Source organism: Vicugna pacos, chromosome 10 (genome assembly GCF_048564905.1).
Source record: "Vicugna pacos chromosome 10, VicPac4, whole genome shotgun sequence".
Classification (NCBI taxonomy): Eukaryota; Metazoa; Chordata; class Mammalia; order Artiodactyla; family Camelidae; genus Vicugna; species Vicugna pacos.
Genome location: NC_132996.1, coordinates 44,054,220 through 44,077,597, shown reverse-complemented (window position 1 = coordinate 44,077,597; position 23,378 = coordinate 44,054,220). Strand labels below are relative to the sequence as shown.

The window sequence follows — 23,378 nt, the reverse complement described above, 5'->3', positions numbered from 1 at the left end:
TCTGCTCTTAGATCCTCTTCAATTATTCAGGTATGAGAGGTGATCTGATAGTTTCAGGCAACAAGAATAACAAAGTTATTCATTTGGTAGAGGATAATTTTCTTTATTTAAGTTGATTTGAAGATCTTTGTTTTCTATCATTGAGAGGGGAAGTCTGTGTTATAAGTAGGATTATTAAAACCAATCTCTCTGACATAGATAAATATAAAATTGAACTACCATTTGTTGAATACATTCTATGTGCTAGACAATATGTAACATTCTCTATATTTGTTGTCTCAATTTCATTTAACCTGACCCCAAAATAATTCTGAATGGAAGATACATCTGTGAAATTTAGGAAAAATTAAGACACTTGTAAAACTTCACTCATCTTGGGAATAAGAATTTGAATATAGGTAGGCAGTACACAATGGTGGTTAAATATGAAAGGTGAACTCTTATATAATCTTGGGTAGATATTTTTAACTTTATCAACTGTAAAATGAGAGCAATGATATTAGTCACTTCAAAGTTGTAAAGACTGAATGAGATCAGGCATTTAAGATCTTAGCACAGTACCTGGCACAGGTACCGGGCATGGTACCTGCCTAGGGAATATTACTGACTGCAGTGGGCACTGTCGTGCTTTGCTCAGAACCCTTCTTTAAGGCCCACATGTCCATCCTCTATGCTAGAATACTGCAAAGGCTCACAACTGTTTCTTTCAGAGCGTACTGTTCTTTACTTCCAAGAACTGCCTTGCTCAGTTTCCCCATTCCAGAGGTTGTTTTTGGCCATTGATTGGTATCTACCCAGAGTTCAACTTGGGAAAACTCTGAAGGGCCATCTCTCAACAACAAAGCTCCTCAAGATCCACTGAATTTAGCTGTATCTCAGGTCATCTTCTTCTCTTGTCCAATCTGCCTTTTCACTCCCTTTCAGTTATACCTCCTGAGAGTTCTTTCCAGTAAATATGCATGTAACACTTTGTCTCCATCTGTTTGCAGGGAACCACATCTACAAGACACTGATAATGATGATAATAAATGAAATAGGGAAGGGTATGTGGCTGTGTGCGTGTGTAAGTGCGTGCGTGCGTGTGTGTGGTGTAGAGATGAAACCTACCTCAAATGTTAACTCTACTGTTAACTCTACTGGGACCTCAGGTCTGGGAGCATGGGAATTAAATAAAGAGCATTGGGAAATGTAGCTATCACAGCAAAATATTTAACTTACTTGAGTCACAATTTCTAGTTTCTTCACCTGTAGAATGGGTATAATTTTTTTTTCAGCTGTGACTCCAGACAGGATCCAAAGAGTTCTTCAATCTTTTCTCTGGGTTTTATGGAGACTTACTTTACCATTCTGTGCTAGTCTTTAGAATGGGTATAATTTTAGTACCTAGCATGTGAAAGGGTTTTTTTGAGTAAAAAAAGTTGTAACATATTCTGCATATAGTAAACACTCAATAAAGCTAGCAATTATTATTCTAAGTTTCAATGCTTTCACTTGAAAGGTGAGATCATTATACTTACCCAATCTACCTTCCAGGACATCTGGAAAATCAAATGATGCAGTATAAGTAACCAAACTGTTAGCAATTACCACACAAACATAAAACATTGTCCATATTATTACTGTACCAAAAAAAGAGAGATGCCAACATAAAATCTAACTTTTTATCTTAGGACCTATCAAGTAATGGCACAACTCTGCTTCAAGACTGTAACTGAGGGAAGATCCTGACTGGCATGCAGTGATGCAGCAAAGTACTGAATATAAATTAACCTACACATTTTTCTTTCATGTTAATGATGGGTTGGGTCTGCGACCTTGGTTAAGTAATACATCTGAGTTTCAATTATTTGCCACTTACTTCAGAGACAGATTGTATGATAAAGAGACGATAAGATCATTATTGAGATAACATTTGTAGAGCCCTTTGAGAGTTTTAGATGAAAGATGCCACATGAAGAAAATACACAATCTTCTGTTATTAAGTTGGGGAAAAATAATAACATAAATGGCTTTTCAGCCAAAATACTTAATGATGGCAAATAAAATCAAGGTGTGCTGATCCCCCAAACTTTTCTTTATAGCCAGAGAACATGTTCCTGAACTTTTCTAGAAGTTTCAAAAGACAATCTTGACTAAGCCCCAATGTAAGCTACAAGTATGTAAACACAAACTGTAAGGATAATAAAGAGCTTGTAGACTGTTTTATAGTTTAAACATAAAGTTGGGGTTAAAATCCCAGAATCTGATGTCAACTATGAAACCCTAGCTTTAAAATCTATTCGCTCTGTAACTTTTAATCAATTACTCACCCTCTTCTCTTTGTCTTGGTTATTTCCTATGTTAAATGGGAATAATAATAGTATATACTTTTTGGAGATTTGAGGATTAGGTAAGTGATTAAAACAGTAGCTCACATGTAAGTATCTCTCATGATAGGTTAGATTGTTATTATATGTAGTCTAATGGGATCTCTAATTCGACAAAGGCCAAGCAGCACCTTGGAATAAATAGCACAATATTTTCAAGAGAGACAAGGTGTGAACAATATTGCAACAGAGTCAAAATACAGTATTGTGAAACCCAATATTTGTTTCTCTCAGGAAAAGCCTGCCTAAGTGAGTTCTGAAAGCTGTAGTGAAAGGAGGGACCCATGATTTGAATTAAAATAATGCAATCAGGAATTTGGAGCAGGGTCATGGCTTAGAACAGGGACTGTCCTATCACCTGGAGCCGTCATTTTTCCTGACATCTGGAGCTGTATTTAATAGCCTTCCTGTATTTATAGGGATTTCTGCCTGAAGGAAACCTAAAAATACCACTTAGGCTCTTACAAAACTAGATCTTCTCATTCTAGGCAAGAACAGGGCTCTTTCTGATACATGTTAGGTATCCCTTTCTAAGGAAATACCTAAATTCCACACATGAAATTGTATTAGAAAATTGTGATGATGCCAGAAGCAAATGGGAACAATTCTCTAACTCCTTCAGCAAATTATTTCTAGAGAAAGCAATACCAATGAGCCATTACCATAAGCCTTAGTATTATCCCAATTTATCTTAAATCACTTAGTCACATATATTAAAATTATATACACTAACAAAAAGAAAGAAATTAAGAAACCAAGAGCTAAGTAAAATGACACTAAATTAATTCAATTCTCCTTAGTATAAGAGAGAACACGGGACTACAATATATAGGCATCCATTAGATGCCCTTGATGATGGAAATATTTAAGATGACAAATGGATCTTCGCTGGAGGTGGAGGGTAGGATGTTTAGATAGACTCTGATCTCATTTTAGATCCTCGGTGACAGTTTTCAATCAACTTCTTATTTCTGTCCTTCCTATAGCAGTTGCTTGAATAATAATTCATTATTTTCTGGGATTTAAATTTCTAAAGCTCAAAGACTGTTATTCATGCGAGATACATGCTCAGTTGCTATAATAAAATGACCATCAAATATAGTAGATTAATATAATAATGGTTTATTTTTCTCTCACATAACTTACAGAAGTGAGTAATCCAGGGCTGGTGGGCATCTGTTCTCAACACATGAATTTCAAGGTTGCTCCAGTCATTATGACTTCCAAAACAGCAGGGAAGAGGAAGGAAAGAATATATAAGAATGACTTTGAAATAGAAACTCATCACTTACATTAAATCCCATGGGCTGTATATAGTCACATAGTAAGGGAAGTTAGAAAATGTAGTCTCTAGCTGAGTAATCATGTAATTATTTAAAATTTGACTTTATGATCCATTTGCATCGCTACAAGGAAAAATTGCATCTAATTGTTTGTTACTTAGATACAAGGAAAGTACAAATTGTAGCTAAAGAGAAGAATAATGTGAGTAGCAAAAGGGTATTAATCCAGTGGTCAATTTTTATCCTTTCCTTACTTCCTTATGTCACATTTGACCAAAATGATCACTTTTCCTTAATATCTTGTTTGCCTTGGCTTCCATAATATCAGTGTTTCTATCAGTGTTTCTTGCTTCTCATCTGACCTCACTGGCCATCCTGTCTCAAAATTTTTGTTGGGTTCTCCTCATATTCTCAATCTGTAAATATTAACATGTCCCAACCTTACTCTCCAATCTTTTATTTTCTTTATTTGCACTTGACCCCTAGGAGATATTAACCTCATCAACTACATAATGTATCTGTATCTATCATTCAATGACTTTAAATATAAGATTCTAGCTTGGACCACGCCTCTGCACACAATGCATCCAAGGGCTTATCTGACATCTGCATTTGGATGTCCAACAGGCATAACACAACTAAACTATCTAAAACTGAATTCCTGATTTTTCCATACTCTAAAACTGCAATTCTTACTTGAATCCCCATCACAGTTCCATGGCCTCTCCATCCTTTTGGCAAGTCAAGAAAAAAAACATTGTCATCACACTTTATTTCTCTCTTCCTCTCACATATTTCCCCTACAATTCATCAGTGAACTCTGTTAACTTTTCCTTCCATTCTCTATTCAAAAACATTTTATTACCTCCACTACAACCACTTCAATCTAAGCTAATTCATTTATCACACTTGGTTATTTTATCTTCTAATTTTCTTCATGACCACCCACAGCCACTTCTCAACCTAGAAGCCAAAGTGATCCTTTTAAAGCAAATTATGATAACATCATTCTACTGATCAGAACCCTGCCCTGTGGTGGTCAGTTCTCTTCTCACTCAAAGCAAAAGTCTGTCTTGTCTACCATCTGTTTCCTTGCTGTATCGCTAAATTCACCTCCTAAGCCCTTTTGGCAATGCTGACTTCCTTTGCTCTTCATCAAACCTACCAAGTGTGATGCTGCTTCTGGTTCTTTGTGATGGTTCTTTCCTCTGCCTGAGATCTTTTTTCTCTGGTGAAATCTAGAGCTGGATTCTTTATTTCATATAGACCTTTGATGAGGTCCCATATTATCAGGGATTTGTGCTAGTTATTAATCTATTGTCTCTTAACCCCACACCCATCCATTTATGATCTACTTTTTGTTATGGGAGTTGGTTTCTAAGAACGATATTTCTCTTTTGCCGGCTGGATCTCTATCAAGTTCCGACAATAGGAGGTAATGGAATGAGAAGGCAAAAATGGAGGAGGAAAAGACTACTTTTTCTGTCTTCATGTTTTTGTTTTTCCTGCAATGGCAAGTTCAAGATGGTCTTTTTAGCATTTCCCATAGCGATGGGCTGTTCTTCCAGTGCCTGGATGACCTTCAGAAAGTTTCCTTTTTACTGTGACCACAGGCAATGTTATTTGAGCAGGAGGTAGAACATCTCTTTAATGGTCTTAATATCAATCTTGGGGGAGCTTTCCTTAAAGTTTCTGGTTTCCTCAGTCCAGGGGTAGCAGGTGCTTTTGGTAGCTACTCTTGCTACACTTTAGTTCTCTTTATCTTGTTCAGTAATTAATGATATTTACCTAATTATTAACTTTTTATATTAAATTTCCTTTTTTACATAACCAGTATGATTTGTTTCACTTGACTAGGTCTTGTCTGATACATCTGCTCTAATCTATTTTCCTTCTTTATTATTCTGTATCTGAGCTACTATGTATGTAGTTTTTGAATTTCTTGATTATACACCTAAATTCCTATATTAGCTTTTTAATAGCAGGATCTTTGTTTCTTTTTATCATGATTTTATCTCCACTATCTAGAATAATATATGGTACATCAATATTTGTTGCTTAATGAAAATTTGTTGAAATAGTAAATTTTTGGAAGAAGCAGCAAAATATCTTCTACTGTGTACAGATTGTATAGAATGGTAGAAGTTCCATGAAGACAGTTTAAATATATAGTACTTATGTTATTCAGAGGAGTGTTTGTGTTTTCCTAATATGTGAAAATTGTTTTAGTTATCAGTGTTTAGATCTCAATATCTGGAAATAAGTTCAAGAACTTGATACTTCTGTGTAACATTTACTGTAAGTGAAGTCAATTTTTCTCATTAAATGCCATCTATATTTTATGACTTTAATTAATTTCTTGTAAGTAAAATAGATTTTAATATGGTTCTAAAATAATATAAATCTCTCTCGAGGAAGACATGATTTATTCCACAAATATTTATTAACTAAAAAAACTAAAAGATATTTACCAGATACTGTGCTAATATCTGAGAAATAGGAGTAGGAAGTGGGGAGAAAAAGAGACAGAGGAGGTGAGAGAGACCATGAAACTTAAAATCTCTTAGAAAATATAATTACATAGACAATAGCAAGTTTATTATCTGGAAGATGTGATTAGATGGAGACAAGAGTGAGACTTGTTCCAGGAAGGACAACCACATGCAGAAGAACTAAGAAAAAAAACATGCTTTGTTAAAAATCAAGTAAGTTCAGCTTGGCTAAATAGCAGAGAATCAGAGAAGATAATGGAGAATGATGACATATGTGGCTTAAGAAAAATCAAAAGCCAGATTGCAGAGGACTTGACTATCTTTTTGTAATGGAAGCCACTGAAAGATGTTAAATGGAAAATATCACAAACTGAAGTTTGGAAAATTACTAGGATTGCAGTGTGGAGTACAAATTGGTGCAGAGTTAAACTTTGCAGAAGTCAAATACAGAGTCTGTCAATAAGCCAGGGAAAACATCATGGTGGTATGAAATAGGGCAGTGACAGGGAGGATTTAGAGAAGTTAAACAGGTGAAAGATCTATCTAAAATAACAAATGCATGCCCAGGAGCAGGATTCCTGGGTCATATGGTAACTCTATTCCTAGTCTTTTGAGGAATCTCCATACTGTTTTCCACAGTGGCTGCACCAAACTGCATTCCCACCAGCAGTGTAAGAGGGTTCCCTTTTCTCCACAGCCTCTCCAGTATTTATTTGTGGACTTTTGAATGATGGCCATTCTAACTGGTGTGAGGTGATACCTCATCATAGTTTTGATTTGCATTTCTCTGATAATTAGTGCTATTGAGCATTTTTTTCATGTGCCTTTTGATCATTTGTATTTCTTCCTTGGAGAATTGTTTGTTTGGGTCTTCTGCCCATTTTTGGATTGGGTTGTTTGTTGTTTTTTCTTATTAAGTCATATGAGCCGCTTATATATTCTGGAGATCAAGCCTTTGTTCGTTACATTTGCAAAAATTTTCACCCATTCCGTAGGTTGTCTTTTTGTTTTACTTATGGTTTCCTTTGCTGTGCAGAAGCTTGTAAGTTTAATTAGGTCCCATTTGTTTATTCTTGATTTTATTTCTATTTCTTGGGTAGACTGCCCTAGGAGAGCATTTTTGAGATGTATGTGAGATAATGTTTTGCCTATATTTTCCTCTAGGAGGTTTATTGTATCTTGTCTTATGTTTAAGTCTTTCATCCGTTTTGAGTTTATTTTTGAGTATGGTGTAAGGGAGTGTTCTAGCTTCACTGATTTACATGCCACTGTCCAGTTTTCCCAACACCATTTGCTGAAGAGACTGTTTTTATTCCATTGTATATTCTTGCCTCCTTTGTCGAAGATGAGTTGGCCAAAAGTTTGTGGATTCATTTCTGGGCTCTCTATTCTGTTCCACTGGTCTATATGTCTGTTTTTGTACCAATACCATGCTGTCTTGATTACTGTAGCTCTATAAGTATTGTCTGAAGTCTGGGAGAGTTATTCCTCCAGCCTCTTTCTTTTTCTTCAGTAATACTTTGGCAATTCTAGGTCTTTTGTGCTTCCATATAAATTTTATTATGATTTGTTCTGGTTCTGTGAAATATGTCCTGGGTAATTTGATAGGGATTGCATTAAATCTGTAGATTGCCTTGGGTAGTATCACCATTTTAACAATATTGATTCTTCCAGTCCAGGAGCATGGGATATCTTTCCATTATTTTAAATCTTCTTTAATTTCCTTCATCAGTGTCTTATAGTTTTCCATGTATAAGTCTTTCATCTCCTTGGTTAGATTTACTCCTAGGTATTTTATTACTTTGGGTGCTATTTTAAAGGGGGATTGTTTCTTTACTTTCTTTTTCTGCTGATTCATCATTAGTATAAAGAAATGCAACTGATTTTTGAATATTAATCTTGTAACCTGCTACCTTGCTGAATTCTTCAATTATTTCTAGTAGTTTTTGTGTGGACCTTTCAGGGTTTTCTATATATAGTATGTCATCTGCATATAGTGACACTTTTACCTCTTCTTTTCCAATTTCGATCCCTTTTATTTCTTTATCTTGCCTGATTGCTGTGGCTAGGACTTCCAAGACTATGTTGAATAGGAATGGTGATAGTGGGCAGCATTGTCTTGTCCCAGATTTCAGTGGGAAGCTTTTGAGTTTTTCACCACTGAGTACTATGCTGGCTGTAGGTTTGTCATATATAGCTTTCATTATGTTGATAAATGTTCCCTCTGTACCCACTTTGGTGAGAATTTTTCTCATAAATGAGTGTTGAATTTTTTCAAAAAGCTTTTTCTGCATCTATTGAGATGATCATGTGGTTTTTGTCCTTTCTCTTGTTGATGTGATATATTACATTGATTGATTTCTGTATGTTGAACCATCCTTGTGTCCCTGGGATGAACCCCACTTGATCATGATGTATAATCTTTTTTATAAGGATTTATAAGGTAAGGATTTTTGCATCTATGTTCATCAGTGATATTGGTCTATAATTCTCTTTTTTGGTAGTGGCTTTGCCTGGTTTTGGTATCAGGGTGATGGTGGCTTCACAGAATGAGTTTGGGAGTATTCCCTCTTTTTCAATCTTGTGGAAGAGTTTGAGAAGGACTGGTACGAGTTCTTTGTATGTTTGGTAGAATTCCCCAGTGAAGCTGTCCAGTCCTGGACTTTTATTTGTAGGGAGGTTTTTTATTACTAATTTGATTTCATTTTTAGTGATCAGTTTGTTCAAGTGGTCAGTTTCTTCTTGATTCAGTCTTGGTGGACTGTATGTTTCCAGAAACTTGTCCATCTCCTCCACATTATCCATTTTGGTTCCATACAGTTTTTCATAATATTCTCTTATGATATTTTGTATTTCTATTTTATTTGTTGTGATTTTTCCATTTTCCTTTTTTATTTTGCTTATTTGTGCTCTCTCTTTTTTCTTCTCTGTGAGTTTGGCCAGAGGTTTGTCCAGAAGATACCCTACTTCAAAATGACACCTGCACCCCAATGTTCATAGCAGCACTATTTACAATAGCCAAGACATGGAAACAGCCTAAATGTCTAATACGTGGAAACAGCCTAAATGTCCATCAACAGACAACTGGATAAAGAAGATGTGGCATATTTAGACAATGGAATACTATTCAGCCATAAAAACAGACAACATAACGCCACTGCAGTAACATGGATGTTACTGGAGAATGTCATTCTAAGTGAGGTAAGCCAGAAAGAGAAAGAAAAATACCACATGAGATCATTCATATGTGGAATCTAGAAGAAAAACAAAAACATAAATACAAAACAGAAACAGACTCATAGACATAGAATACAAACCTGCGGTTGCCAGGGGGTGGGGGGTGGGAAGGGACAGACTGGGATTTCAAAAAGTAGAATAGATAAACAAGATTGTACTGTGTAGCACAGGGAAATATATACAGGATCTTGTGGTGGCTCACAGCGAAGGAGAATGTGACAACAAATGTATGCATGTTCATGTATAACTGAAAAATTGTGCTCTACACTGGAATTTGACACAACATTGTAAAATGACTATAACTCAATAAAAAAAAGTTAAAAAAAAGAATATCTTAAACAACAAGGGCTTACTGTGTAGCACAGGGAACTATATTCAATTTCTTGTAATAACCTATAATGGAAAAGAATCTAAAAATATATGTATATATATGTATGTATGTGTATAATTGAATCACTTTGCTGTACACATGAAATTAACACTAAGTCAACAACACTTCAATTTAAAAAATTTGTAAAAGATTATCTTTTTACTAAGATAACTCAGTTGCAAGGTATCAGTGTTCTTCATCATTTGGGGTCTGTTTATCCAATGGAATATATAGACCATTTGCCAGAAAAATACACATCAATAAATATTGGGTTTGATGCTCTATAAATATATATTCTTTGTAAATATGTCCTTATTGAATTATACACTTCAAATGAGTATTTTATGGCGTACAAATTATATCTCAATAAAGCTGTTTAAAATAGTACACAAAAAATAAAATAAAATAAAATAAAATAAAATAAAATGAAATGAAATGAAATAAAATAACAAACGCAAGACATAGCAATTGAATGGAAATGTGAGATCACTCCTGGATGGGAGAAACAGAGATATCAAACAGTGTCCATTTATAGTTGAATGTTATAACTAGAAGATATGTAAACCAAAACCAAGTCCATATACTAAGTGCAGAGTCATAAAAAGAAATGGAGCCTGGAGCTATGGTAAAGAAAAATAGAATTATTTATTCATTAATTTAATCATCCATCAAATATTGATTAGGTCCTTCATTATAATACTGAGAGGTCACTGTGTTAAGGAAGTGTTAAAAAACACTAGGCAAAAACACCATCTTTTTCATAATCACTACAGATACAATTTTCCAAAAAGATCCATTACTTGTGGCAACTTTAACCTTTTTGTGACTTGTCCTTGATATTTCCTATTTTCCCCTGAAAGCCATGCTCCATCCTTTTCATCATGCTCTGTTCAACAGAAGGTTGATATTGTATCAACAGTTTCCTTGCCCCTTTGCTTCTGGTTGGATTCAACTGGAGGAATCAGTAAGATATCCCAAGTGATAAGATGAATGCCTGACATTTTTATTCCCCTGGGTTCCACCTGTGGTGTCCTCCAAGTATTGACTGTGTCCCTGTCCCTCCACCAAAGGCTATAGCTCCTGTTAGGACTCCTATCATTCATTATTCTCTCTGGATATTTGTAACTGTTTTCTAGCCTGTTCTGTCAGGCTTGAAATTTTTTAAAAAGAATGATGCTTGTGAAATTAAATATATGGGATTACCACTATTTCTATGTGGTGTAAGATGCAGCTTTTTCATTCTGTGAGCTGATTAAACAGCAATTTGACTGCAACAACATTTTAAATTTTGTTGCAAAATAATTGATATGAATATCTATTATATAGTGAATGAAGTTATAATGAGTAATAGAAATAAATACTCAGCTCTGGAAAATTGCATTTAGTGAAAGAACAAAAAAACACTTCACAAAAGATAAAAATGGAAAATAAAATTAAACATTTCTTGTTTGGAACTGGCAAGCAGACTCTGAGATGGAAGTCAGTATAGGAGACTGATTAAAGAAATGTTACATTTGTGAAAGGAAAGAGGAGTAAGCAGTGTCCAGCAGAGGGAAAATTGGAGCTGTGATGTGGGTCAGTGAGACGCTATAGGAAATTCTGAAGCTGGTGTGACCCTTCAAAGCTTTTCAGAGCTTTTTAAATATTGGGTTAAGATGATTCAACTTTTACATGATTCAACTTTTACACTTCAAATTCAATCAGTCTTTCGAAGTATAGGACCTAGGGTAGCAAGCTTGATTGGCAAGGAAACTCACTTCAAACCTAGAGGCAAACCCCAAGGAGGCTGACAACTGAGATCTATCAGCCAGAGCATTCCCACCAGCTGAGATACCACTTATTCATTCTGGAAGCTGGATCTTGGCAATGTATCCTACCCTCCGCCATGTTTCATATTCTACTTTCAAGATAGTCTTTACAATTTGTATATTTAATTCCAAATGCTATCTTGTCTGTGGTTTTAGTGTTTGAATCGTGCGTTTGTTCTTTTGGAAGTCTAGCTCAATCACACACCTTCCTTTTCTCCATTCCATCCTCCATACTGCTTCATCATATGACCACACTACCTGTCCTCAGAGCCTGAAATATAACATAAAGCTGAAATTCCACCAGACACATGAATAAAAAATATTGCTGGCCATATCAGTAAACAAAGAATGCTGTGGCCATCAAGTCATCAGCCACTATCGCCACCCCTCTGACAGTGAGCTGAGGGAACTCAGAATGCGAACAATCAGGCTACCAACCTCAGCAGCCACCCCCAATTGTGCCCCTGGAAGGAACTCAGGATGTGAAAGAACAGGATACTGGCCCTACATAGCTAGGTGTGTATCAAAGGAATGATTTCAATGAGCCCAGAACTATGTACCTTCCTATACATAGAAAAGCACTAAATTCCTTAACTTAAGGAATTCTTTAATTAATCTTTTGATGTTCTGACTACCTGGTCTTTGCTGCAAAAACTCACATATCCAAGCTTCTACTTTGCCACTTTGAAACAGCGTCTTAGAGTAACCTGAGATGCTCTGTCCCAGCTAGAGTCCTAAGAAATCTGCCAAATAAAACATAACTCTCAATTTTAGGCTGTGCATTTTTTTTCAGTCAACACACACTAGGTGCTTCAGCTATTAATCCTGTCCACTTCTCCAGCCTCATGACCTGTGACTTCTGAAAATTCCCTAGCTTTTACACACATAAAATCACTCCTGTGTTTTGGGTGACCAAACACATGCTGAGTCTCACCTTTCTGTCTTTATACATTCAAGATTTCCTGACTGACCACCCTTTGCCCCTATCTGTATCTAATTAAATCTTACATGCATTTTAAGTTTATACCCATGTATTACAAAATCCACTATGCTGTTGCTATTCACTACACTCTGTTCTCCTGCCTCTCTATCATTATGTACTTGTCATTGTTTATATTAGACTATGTAACAGTTGTTAGTTTATTTGTTTGACCCCCTTCTCCAAACTGTGAACTTTTTGTATATAGGGACCATTTGTCTTAAACCCATAGCAAGATGTCTGGCTCCAAACAGATTTATAGACACACAATAAATGAATGTTGAACGAATGGTTGAACTTATCCATAATAATAGTGCAAACTTTAACAGGACAGAAAGGAAGTGAAAGGCTTTCTCAGACTAGCTTTTTTTCACTAGATATAAGTGCTCAATCAGTATGTGAATGGTTAAGAGTATTAACAAAAACGGTAATGGCTTGAGGATTTCATAGTCCCTGCCAGCTCTAAAATTCAATAATGCTATACTTTCATATACCGGTAGGGTACAGAGAAAAAACAATGGAAAACTAGAAAACATTGCCTCTTCCTTTTTATGTAGCTCGACTCTTCTCCACATAGGAACTCTGAAACTGGACTAAAATTATGCCCGTTAGTATGAAATATGGAGAACATAAGAACTGACAGTGCCTTTTTTGCTCCTCATTATTTTTTATTTTATGTGTAAGTTGGCATAAACTCTAACTTTTTAATACTTTTTATAATAATCTTGATAATAACTGTAACCATAATACAACTGTAGGTCATCTCTTTATTTAATAAATATACATTTAAAACCTACTTTGTTATATACACTGTCACAGATGCAGGAACTATATCAATAAACAAGACACATCCGCGTTCTTGGAAACTTAGTGGAAGAAACAGACAATATGCAAGTCAATAAATATGTACTTGATACATATTTAGCTTTTTGCTTCACAGGTGATAATGATAAAAAGTGTAACATCGCAAGGGGATTGAGAATGCCGAGGGATGGGCAGCAACTTTTTATCTACTGATCACCTACAACAGACCAAGTGATCTGCTAGGTACTTACTACTTTTTTGAATATCCCAAAAAACAAAAGGGTTAGATTTAAATTTTTTCTAATAAGATCTTTGAGACTCAGAAGAGTTAAGAAATCGTCAAAGCACACAATAATCTAGTTGTGGAGGTTGCAGCAGAAAACAAATATTTTTAGCACAAAACTCAAGGACAATTCAAAAGACATTTCAATAGCTGCAATTCAACTTTCAGGTGAAATTTTAACCTACTTCAATATTCCTTAAAAGTTCAGCTCGGAACCTCCAATAGCACGAATCAACCGACACCAAGAGTATAAGTGTAAAGGGAGAAAGATGCAAACTTTTTCAGGAGCAAGAGATAAAGTCAGCCTCTGGACAGTAAAGAAGTCACCTGCAATAAAGTAAAAAAGGATGTCTTATTTCACCCCAAGACTTCAGGAAGGCAGCAGGAAAAGGAAGAGATAAAATACTAGAAATGAGTAAAAAAAAACTTAGCAGTAGGTTTTAATTTCCCTTTTTCAATCTTTTTTTCCCAGGAAAAATAAACAAATGCTCTGGACCAGTTCTAGGAAATACCATTTATAAACCAGGTTCTTTTTCATTTGTTTCTAGTATATAAATACAGAGCAAGAAATGTAACAGATGCACAAATGTTGTAGTGGCTTTATGAAAGCTAACAGCAAGATATTAAACATATCTAAACCCGCCCACAACTGCTTTGCATTTATATAGCACTCAGTATATTTGAAAAACATATTTTTACCGTCACTGAAGTAAGCCACCCCTGCAAAACTTCTCATTTTGCAAATGAGTAATAAAATGTTACACAAAGGAACCAGTATCACTTCATTTAAGATGAAGAGACTTATGGGTTTTATCCAGCTCAACATTCTTATTTTATGGATGAGTCAAGTGGGTCCCTGAGTGGCCAGTTGATTTGCTCAAGGTCACAGTGCTATTCAAAGGCAGGATTTAACCTAAAAGCAGTGCTCTTTTATTGCTATCCAGAGCTTTTGTAGCTACCACTACTCTTATAGTAGTGCTGACATTACTCATCTATTGAATTGCAGATGCTCAAAAGCCTGGTAAATAGGATGCACTTTAAAAAATTGTTGAATGAAGGAATTTCAACCTTTTCTTTCATGTCTGTAGTTATCCTTCCTATGTTTTCCTAGGGCTTCAGGAGAGGCAGGCTTATGCTCTCCGTCTTTAAATCCTTTCCTTCATAGTTGATTGCAATGGAGTGGACACCACTCAAATAGAGTCTTCATACTGATGTTCAGAGTTTTAACACATAGAGACATTTTTTGTGTTGGTTATGGCTAAGTGAGAATGAATGAAAAGTCAGGTCAGGTCAGCCCCATTTGGTCCATAGCAGGTAGAATAAAGGAGGTAACTTTAAGGAAGGTTAAAAATGAAATAGAGATAATATTCAATTAGAGGCTTCAAGCTCCGGTGAAATTATCTCATGTCACACAACAGAGAGGGAAACAGTTGATAAATCTAATAAATCATCGGGGACACAGAGGATAGTCGAGTTCTTCTGAATGGTGAGTGGAAGATGGCCAGAGACCTTAGATAAGGGAAAGGCTGGAGGACATCTTTCTTGTTATGTCTTTTTCTTTACCTATGTTGCCTAGGGAAAAAACTGTCTAAATTCTAGAAAATGGATTATAAACAAAAGCTTATGTACTATCTTTTGTTGTTGTTGGGGAGTGTGGGAGTGGTGAGGGAAAGGCAGTTGAGGCAGCAACCATGGCTTCTTCAGCTTGTGGAGCTGTATTAAGAGTAGTCACATAAACTACAGACTTACCGCACCTAACAGCATTTCTCCATAAGGGCTTTTGGAAACTTATACCAGTTTTCAGGTGATTCTTTATTTTAAATGTAATAAAATCTTTACCCTCAAAGCAAAATAAATAGATATAGTATATATAAGAAGTGATATTTGAGATAAGTTTCAAGAAATAACTCACTCATCTGTCTACCTGACACAGCAATCCTAGTCACAGAATATTATATGGAAAAAATCTGATTTACAACATTTTTGGATAAACCCAAACTTATTTTCTTTCTTCTACAAGGATAAATAGTATCTAAAAATTAAAAATTAATAAAAATGTAAAAAACCCTAAAAACAATATCCACTATAACAAAAAAAAAAAAGAACTTGTACTAGACACTATTTACAATATGTAGTTGAAAGTGCCTGAAAAAAATGAGCAGGAACAACATAAGTTATACTAACATTACGGTAAGAGAAATGACAATACCAAAAGGAAATAACTGTAGCAGCAGGTCAAATTCAACAAGATGGAAAAGTCAAGCTTTGAACATAAGAGACTGGATGGAATTTGTGTTAACTGACAATGCGAATAAGGATATATGTGTGTGTGCCTGTGTGTGTGTGTGTGTGAAATATAAAAATAGTGTAAAATGCAGAGCCTAAAAGAGAGGCTCCAAACAAAAATCCTCAAAGTAAATCTTCTAAGAGATCCCTGAAGTTTCTTACAAGTGTTCCTGTGTCTTTCTGGGTGTAGCCTCCTATGTAACTCACTGGTTGGTGATAACATTTCCAAATTTTAACATCCCCACTTCAGGCAGTCTTGACTATCTGGCTTCTATAAGAGCCCTTCGATAGGAAGAAAAAAAGAAGAAAGAAAGAAAAAGAAAAAGAAAGAAAGAAATTGCCTCTGGACTCAGAAAACTGTCCTTTTTAGCTCATCCGAGAGCATAGATGAGTCATGGTCCTGACCCCTGTCATATTATTTGTGAAGTAGAAATGTGAAAGCTTCACACAAAATACTATTTACCATTTGTAAGTAAATGTAGAGTTCTTATTAAGCATGATTTCAGAGGTGAAAGTGCAGGAAAAGCCTATGGCTAGAATGAAAGTGAGAGCAATTCTACGTCTACACGTACTGTAAGAGGCCACCTGTCCCCTTTAGGAAACAGACTATGATTACAAAGTCTCCAGGGTACTATTATCATATTTATTATAGCCTAGTTTGCAGTAATTTTATTTGGCCTGCAGAAACGGAGTTATGGGTAGTTGTGCCCCATCATCAGTAAAGACTTAAAGGGGACAAAACTGACCTCATCTATTTCCCTGTCACTACCAAGCTTAATGTAGCCCAAACATGCTCTTTATCCAACTTCCTTGTCCTAGCAGGACATGTGATTCTCTTAAATGGTAAAAAAGACAGAATTTTCTAAACAGGCTTTAAAATTACTTGTTTAGTAAATTCTCCTTTTTAAGAAAACATCTTAAATTCACCTTAATGAAGACCCTAGATCTTACCTAGGACTTTCATGAGCGTTATTGATAATCCCACCAAATCTTGTGTCAGAAGAAAAGCAATTCTCCAATTCATAAACCATCATGCTTACAGGAATAGGAACCCTTTCTTGTAACTTTTGATAAATACCTTTAACATCCCTCCTCTAAATGAAGTAAATAATGATAAACTCCAAATGTCATAAGGTCCTCAAAACATACTTGGTGCATCTATTTAAAATTATGAGTCAGGCTTCTCTATATAAATATTTCATAGCTCTAAAGTGTCTGTAATGTTACTGCACTCATAATAAGAGGGCTGTTAGATACATATTGTCAAACTAAATGGACATCAATCTTCCACTGCTTCCAAGTAATGGATGCATTTTAAAGTACTGTTATCTGCTAGTCACTACAGATTTGGACAGGATTTTATAAGTATTATGTACTTTGTGAGGGTGGAAGGTGTGGGAAAAAAGAACTGAAATATCCTCCTACCAGTCCTCTACCTGTAATGCTGCTACTCTTCTATGGTCAACATAAACTAAGAAAGAGTCAGGAAAAAAGCAAAGGAAAGGACATCAAAGTGAAACTAGAAAATACAAAATATATGTGCAGAGTTAAAAATGTACATTTACTGTGTAAATGTTATTGGATTATTATTATTTGATCACAAATAGAAGAAATCAAATGTAATTATAGTAGGGGAAAAATGAAACAAGGAACATGAAAATTGAGGTAGAAACAGTGCCTGCTGTGGGAAAGATTTGGAACAAGGATCTGAACACAACATGCAGCCTACGCCATGAGCTCTCTGTGTGTCTCTCACTCTGATTTTCCTTTGCACTGGCTTCATCTTACTTTCCAGAGACCACCCTCTTCATCCCACATGGAAGAATACAGCTACCCTCAATTCCAGAGTTCTCTTTCCATGAAGATATTGAAACAATCTCATTACCTTTCTTAAGCTTTCTATTTCAGTCTCTGCATTCATCCTCTCTCCCACATACCTCTGTCTTTTACTTAAATCTCGCAAGTACTGGACTTCAAATGGGCCAGACTGAGTCAAATGTCTACTCAGGGCCTGAAAAACAATGTCTGGTAGCAAAGACTATAGAGGACCACCTTTTTGACAGTTGCCAAGTGGCAAGGCTAGATGGTCAAACCAATAGCATCTTCATCATAACCATAAACTCAGGTGCTATGATGTAACCATGAAGCCATAAAACAATATATCAGCTCTTAAAGATCTAAGAACCACCTGGGAGGTAGAATACACACACACACACACACACACACACACAGACACACACACACACACGTGATACGATTTAAAACACCATGGGAAGACCCAGGAAAAATTGGAAAGATTTATATTTTTCTATTCCTCCCACCAAGTACAACTAAAACTCTTGGGCATTATACGTAAGAAGACTATTAAAAAGTGGAGAAGAAGACAGGCTGGGATATTGTGACTTAAGGAAAAAAAGATTAGAGAGTGTACTGAGTATTCTTTTTGTCTCAAATACCCTGCACTTGGAGCTGAAAAAGCTGGCAACCCAGAAATGCCAATAGTCACACACATACACACACAAAAAAACCAACAAAAGCATTCTGTCTCTAGCCAAGACCAAGAAAGAGTTAGCCTAGCAGGAGAGAAAATTTTTGAGACAATAACTGCTCTAATCTAGTCAAATACCACAGAAAAAATGTCTCCCCTCTACCCCTACCATCCAAGTCTGAGTGGGCAGTCTAGATTTTTGTGATTAACCAGCTTATTAGAAGGTAATTAATACACTTTCCAGTGTGGTGTCAGAGAAGATCAAATAAGGAGCTAGGACATTTATCCCCACTAGGAAGTTCAGACTATCTCCCCACTTAAAACATAAACTATAAAACTTCAGGGAAAAATAGGTTAAAATATTCAGGATGTAGGATAGGCAAACACTTTTCAGACTTAACATCAGTAATATGATATTTATAAAAAAAAGGAACACATTGATAAGTTGGACTTCACACAAATATTTAAAAACAACAATTTTTCTGTAAAATTCCCTACAAAGATGATAAAAAGACAAGCTACAGACTGCAGGAAAATATTTGTAAACCATGCATATCAGAGTGGACAAGTATCTAGAGAAGCTGAAAGAACTCCCAAAGCTCAACATTAAAAATATTCAGACAGTGGATAAAATCTAGGAAGAGACATTTCACCCACAAGGATACACAGAGAGTAAAATAAGCACATGAAAAATGCTCAACACCATTGGTCATTGGGGAAATTCAAATGAAAAACATAATGAGCTATCACTACACATCTCTCAGAATGGTTACATTTTTTTTTTTTACAATTGACAAAAATTGAATGCTAACAGGATGTGAAGAAACTGAATCACTTATACATTGCTTGTGAGAATGTAAAATTACACAGACACTTTGGGAAATAGTTTGGCAAATGTTAAAAGGAAAAAAAACTAAACATGCAACTAATATATGGCCCAGAAATTGTTCCCTTGAGATTTATCCCAGATAAATAAAATAATATCATGTTTACACAAAAATCTGTGTGCAAATGTTTAAAGAAACCTTACTCTAACAGCCCCAAACTGGCAACAGTCCAATCCAGATGTTCTTCAAAAGATGAATGGTTAATCAAACTATGACAGACCTACATCATGAAATACTAGTACCCAATAATAAAAAGAAACAAATTATCATACATGCAACAACTTGGATGAATTTCTAAAAAATTATTCTGAGCAAAAAAAGCAAATCTCTGAAGATTATATACTGTATGATTCCATTCATACAGCATGCCTGAAATGACAAAATCATAGATATGAAGAACAGATCAATGGCTCCTGTGGGTTAAGTAATGGGTGAAGGACTGAAGGAAAGTAGGCATAACTAACAAAGGGCAACATGAGGAGTTTTCATGCTGTTAATGTTCTGAGTCTTGACTGTATCAATGTTAGTATTTTGGTTTTGATATTATGCTATATTTTTTCAGGATGTAACCTTTGCGAAAAACTAGGTACATGGTCATAGGATCTCTCTGTATTATTATAGTTGCATGTGAACCTAAAATTTCTCAAAATAAAAACCTTAATTAAAAAAATCCATAAGAACTAAGAAATTTGTCAAATAAATTCAGTAGAAACGCAAAGAATGATTTTGTGACTTTTGTAGACACTCTCTGTCCTTTGGTGACCCACAGAAAGTGGAAAATATGCATAATGTCTTGAAGTATAAATCACTTTAAAAAAAAAAAAAAAGAAGCAAAGGGGGAGGGTATAGCTCAGTGGGAGAGCACATCCTTAGCATGAACGGGGTCCTTGTTTCAATCCCCAGGACCTCCATTAAAACAAATGATAGTAAATAAACAAACTTAATTGCCCTACCCCCCCAAAAAAAGAAAAAAAATTAAGTGTTAGAAAATTAATATAAAAACAGAGAGAAGCAGAGATGAAATGCATTCTAGGTCGAGTAACACAACTAACAAAACCATGGAAAGAGGGATGCACAGGGGAAGTGGGGTTTGGGTAGTAGATCAGTGAGCATGGATGACTGGCAGAATAGATCCCCAAATCAAACCACTCAGAATGCTCAGAATAAACAGCTTACTTTTCTGCCAGGATTCACCAAGTTAGGCTGTAAAATTCTAGTATCACATACGACTTTCTTTCCAAAATCTCATCACTCATCAAATGAGTCCTTCAATAGCTCATTCACCTTCCCGAAAATTCTCAAAATCCCAGATCTTCTTTGACAATCCCACTTAACAATATTTCATCATGACATATCGTCTTGATCATTTTACCTTAAGAATTTCATAGACCTTGAAAGTATTAGCTCCTCTGGGTATAATTGGAAGCTTCCTTCTGATAAAAAATTTTGCTTTCTAACCTACTCCTAGTACTGTTTGATTAATTCTAGAGACTGCATTGTGGCAGCTAGGTTCTTTTTATGCCACAAGAGATTACTTTTCAGCGTGATGAGTGAAGAATAGTTCTTCAAAGATACATATGTGAGATTTTAAAAAGAAAGATGTTAAGAATCTATCATGTAAATAGATTTTGAAGTGGATGAAGGGCTTAGCTAGATTTGAAAGCCTCCTAACATACCTCATTTTTCAAGAGATTTCCCTGAGTCCAGTAGAAGCACCATCTGTAGACTTTCTCTAATGTATACTTATTTCTAGTCACTTTTGCTTCTCACCAAATAGCTTCAATCATGAACAACCATTCACTTATGCAACATCAATAATTTATATAATAATACTGGAATCTGTTGTCTATCACAATTAGAACTACATAGTATCTATTATGTGACATTACAGTGTGTCTTTTATTGTTTCCAGTCAGTGAATTATTGTTAGTTTTTCTAAAGTGAAATGGCGAAATTTTTTTGTCCAAATATTAAACGTAACTTCTCAAAGTGTTATTATTTATACTGTTTCATTTCACCTTCAAACACTAATTTTACCTGGAAGGAATTAGCCATCAAGTTTGACAGGTGAACAATGGCTACGGATACTGAGACAGAGAGGCTTAGTGAGTTTCTGGTGAGGCCTCTCAGATAATATAAGACTTGGGATGAAAACCACAATCTGACAGGCAGAACAGAGCAGTGAACTGACATTTGTGGACAACCTACCATGAGCCAGGCACTGTGGTAGGCACTAGACCAAATTTTATCTTATTTTATCAAGGAAAAAGACGAATGAACTAGTGTGTCATCTATGCTATATTTCAAGAATGTGATGATCAGAGGAACACATCAATTTACCAGAAGTCACCTTTCTAACATGAGAACTGGGATTAAAATTGATATTTTTTGACTGCCAATTCCAAACCCATTGCTCCTACTCTTAATTGTAAACACTAATATCTAACATGTATTAAACATTTAATATGTGTAAAGCCTTGTTTTAAGTGATTTTTAATGGCTATTATTTTGTTTTCTGCAAAGAATGTTTGTCCTCCCTAAGATAACAGGAATGCACCTCCCCATCCCAATTAGAACACTTTCCCAGCATTTTTCAACAATTGGAGCTGGGAAAGAAGAAGAAAAAAACAAAACAAAACAAAAACTTCTTCCTCTCTGATCATGCAGCTCTAAGGATATGAGCCTCGGATTAGGCAGCCAACTCTCTTACATTACAGATAATTTTGTCTGATAGAACAAAGACAACATTCAGGGAAAACAGATTTAGAAGAAACCTATTTGCTTTAAAAGCCTTGTTGTTTCTAAAGATCCCTACGGTTCTCTAGCCAGACTTACTACTATCTAGGTTATAGTTTTGCTATGTTAACCAATTACAATGCTTCTCATTTTTTTTTGTTTTGTTTTGTGTTTCCAATTTGTTGTTTTGTTCTTTTACTTGAACTTTACTGATAGAAGATAACTTTACACACACTGCTTCATTCAAACCTAAAACCAAACCTAAGATAGTTCATTTATTCATTCAATGTTATTGAGGTCTTATGCATCAGACAGTGTTCTAAGTGTAGCAGTGAAAAAATTAGGCCAAGTGTCCTGCCCTTGTTATTATTATAAGGTGAAGAAATTGAGGCACAGAGAATTTATTTGTCTTACTCAAAGTTTCAGTATTAGTAAGTGGCAAAGAAATAAACTGAAACCAGGTAGATCTGAGGTTCAGAGTTCAAGTTCTCATTGTTTGAGAATGACCTTAACGAGATACTGTTTCTCCCTTCCCTTTGGTCTCTAAAGCAACCCAAAACTTTAGTGTAAGTATTATATTTGACTCATATTGCTTAAAATATGAGTATTACATGGCATTGGGAAAAATACAGAGTCATAAAACTACTTCTTATCAACTGAATGTTTTCTTTTTTGCTTAGTCAATTTAGACTTTGCTGAGTCTAAGATGGATAGAGTTAGGAGGGAAATGTATCCTCAGAGAAGTTACTCTGAGGACATTCTCCATATTCAACTTCACATCTTATAGGAATTCACTATCTCACAGAGTGATATATGTTTAAGGCATCATATTTAGACACTTTGTCATAAGTTTAGAAAACTCATGAGGCTTTTTAAGTAAGTGGTTCATAATCTTGCTGAGAGAGAGCTAGGTGTGCTCAGTTTTGCAGTCGAATTTCCAGGTTTTAAATGAATTAATTTGATAGAAAATAAAATTTCTATGAATTGAATTTCAAGAAATTCAAATAAATATTTAGCAACTGGAACTCAGGGTGATGGGAAAGAAAACAGATTTGAAGGCATTAGTTACCAGCTTTCCATTAAATTTATAGATCTTTTATAGAGTTTTTTGGGTCTCAACTTACAATTCTCTTTCTCAATATCTTTTAGTTTATATTCTCAAAAGAGAAAGTCTTTCTGACCAAGCTCAGGCTAGAGTCATTGCTTGATCTAATGAACACATGCTGGAGAAACAAGCTTACAAAACATAAACATGACTGCAATACAAACCCATAAATCATGTTTGGCTGAAGTTCCTGCAGGTGTTTACTAAAATCATCTAGATTTATGTGACTCAGTGTCAATTTTATTTGATAGAAC

The 23,378-nt window shown here is 35.3% G+C and overlaps 1 protein-coding gene and 1 non-coding gene across 4 annotated transcripts in view; both read right to left on the bottom strand.

The window, feature by feature from the left end:
* LUZP2 (leucine zipper protein 2) overlaps positions 1-23,378 on the bottom strand; it is a 423,019-nt gene that overhangs the window by 376,237 nt on the left and 23,404 nt on the right. The window contains exons 2-3 of one of the 3 annotated variants that reach the window (XM_072969688.1): positions 13,808-13,949; positions 3,513-3,586 (exon numbers count right to left, since the gene is read on the bottom strand). The exons of 1 other annotated variant lie outside the window; for it this stretch is intronic. The gene's annotated coding sequence lies outside the window, so the exon portion shown is untranslated. The remainder of the gene's footprint in view (positions 1-3,512; positions 3,587-13,807; positions 13,950-23,378) is intronic. One more of the 3 variants, XM_072969689.1, reaches the window with a different exon arrangement.
* Positions 1,273-1,372, bottom strand: LOC116282132 (small nucleolar RNA SNORA26). The gene has a single exon (XR_004191605.1). It is a non-coding gene; the product is annotated as a small nucleolar RNA SNORA26 (small nucleolar RNA).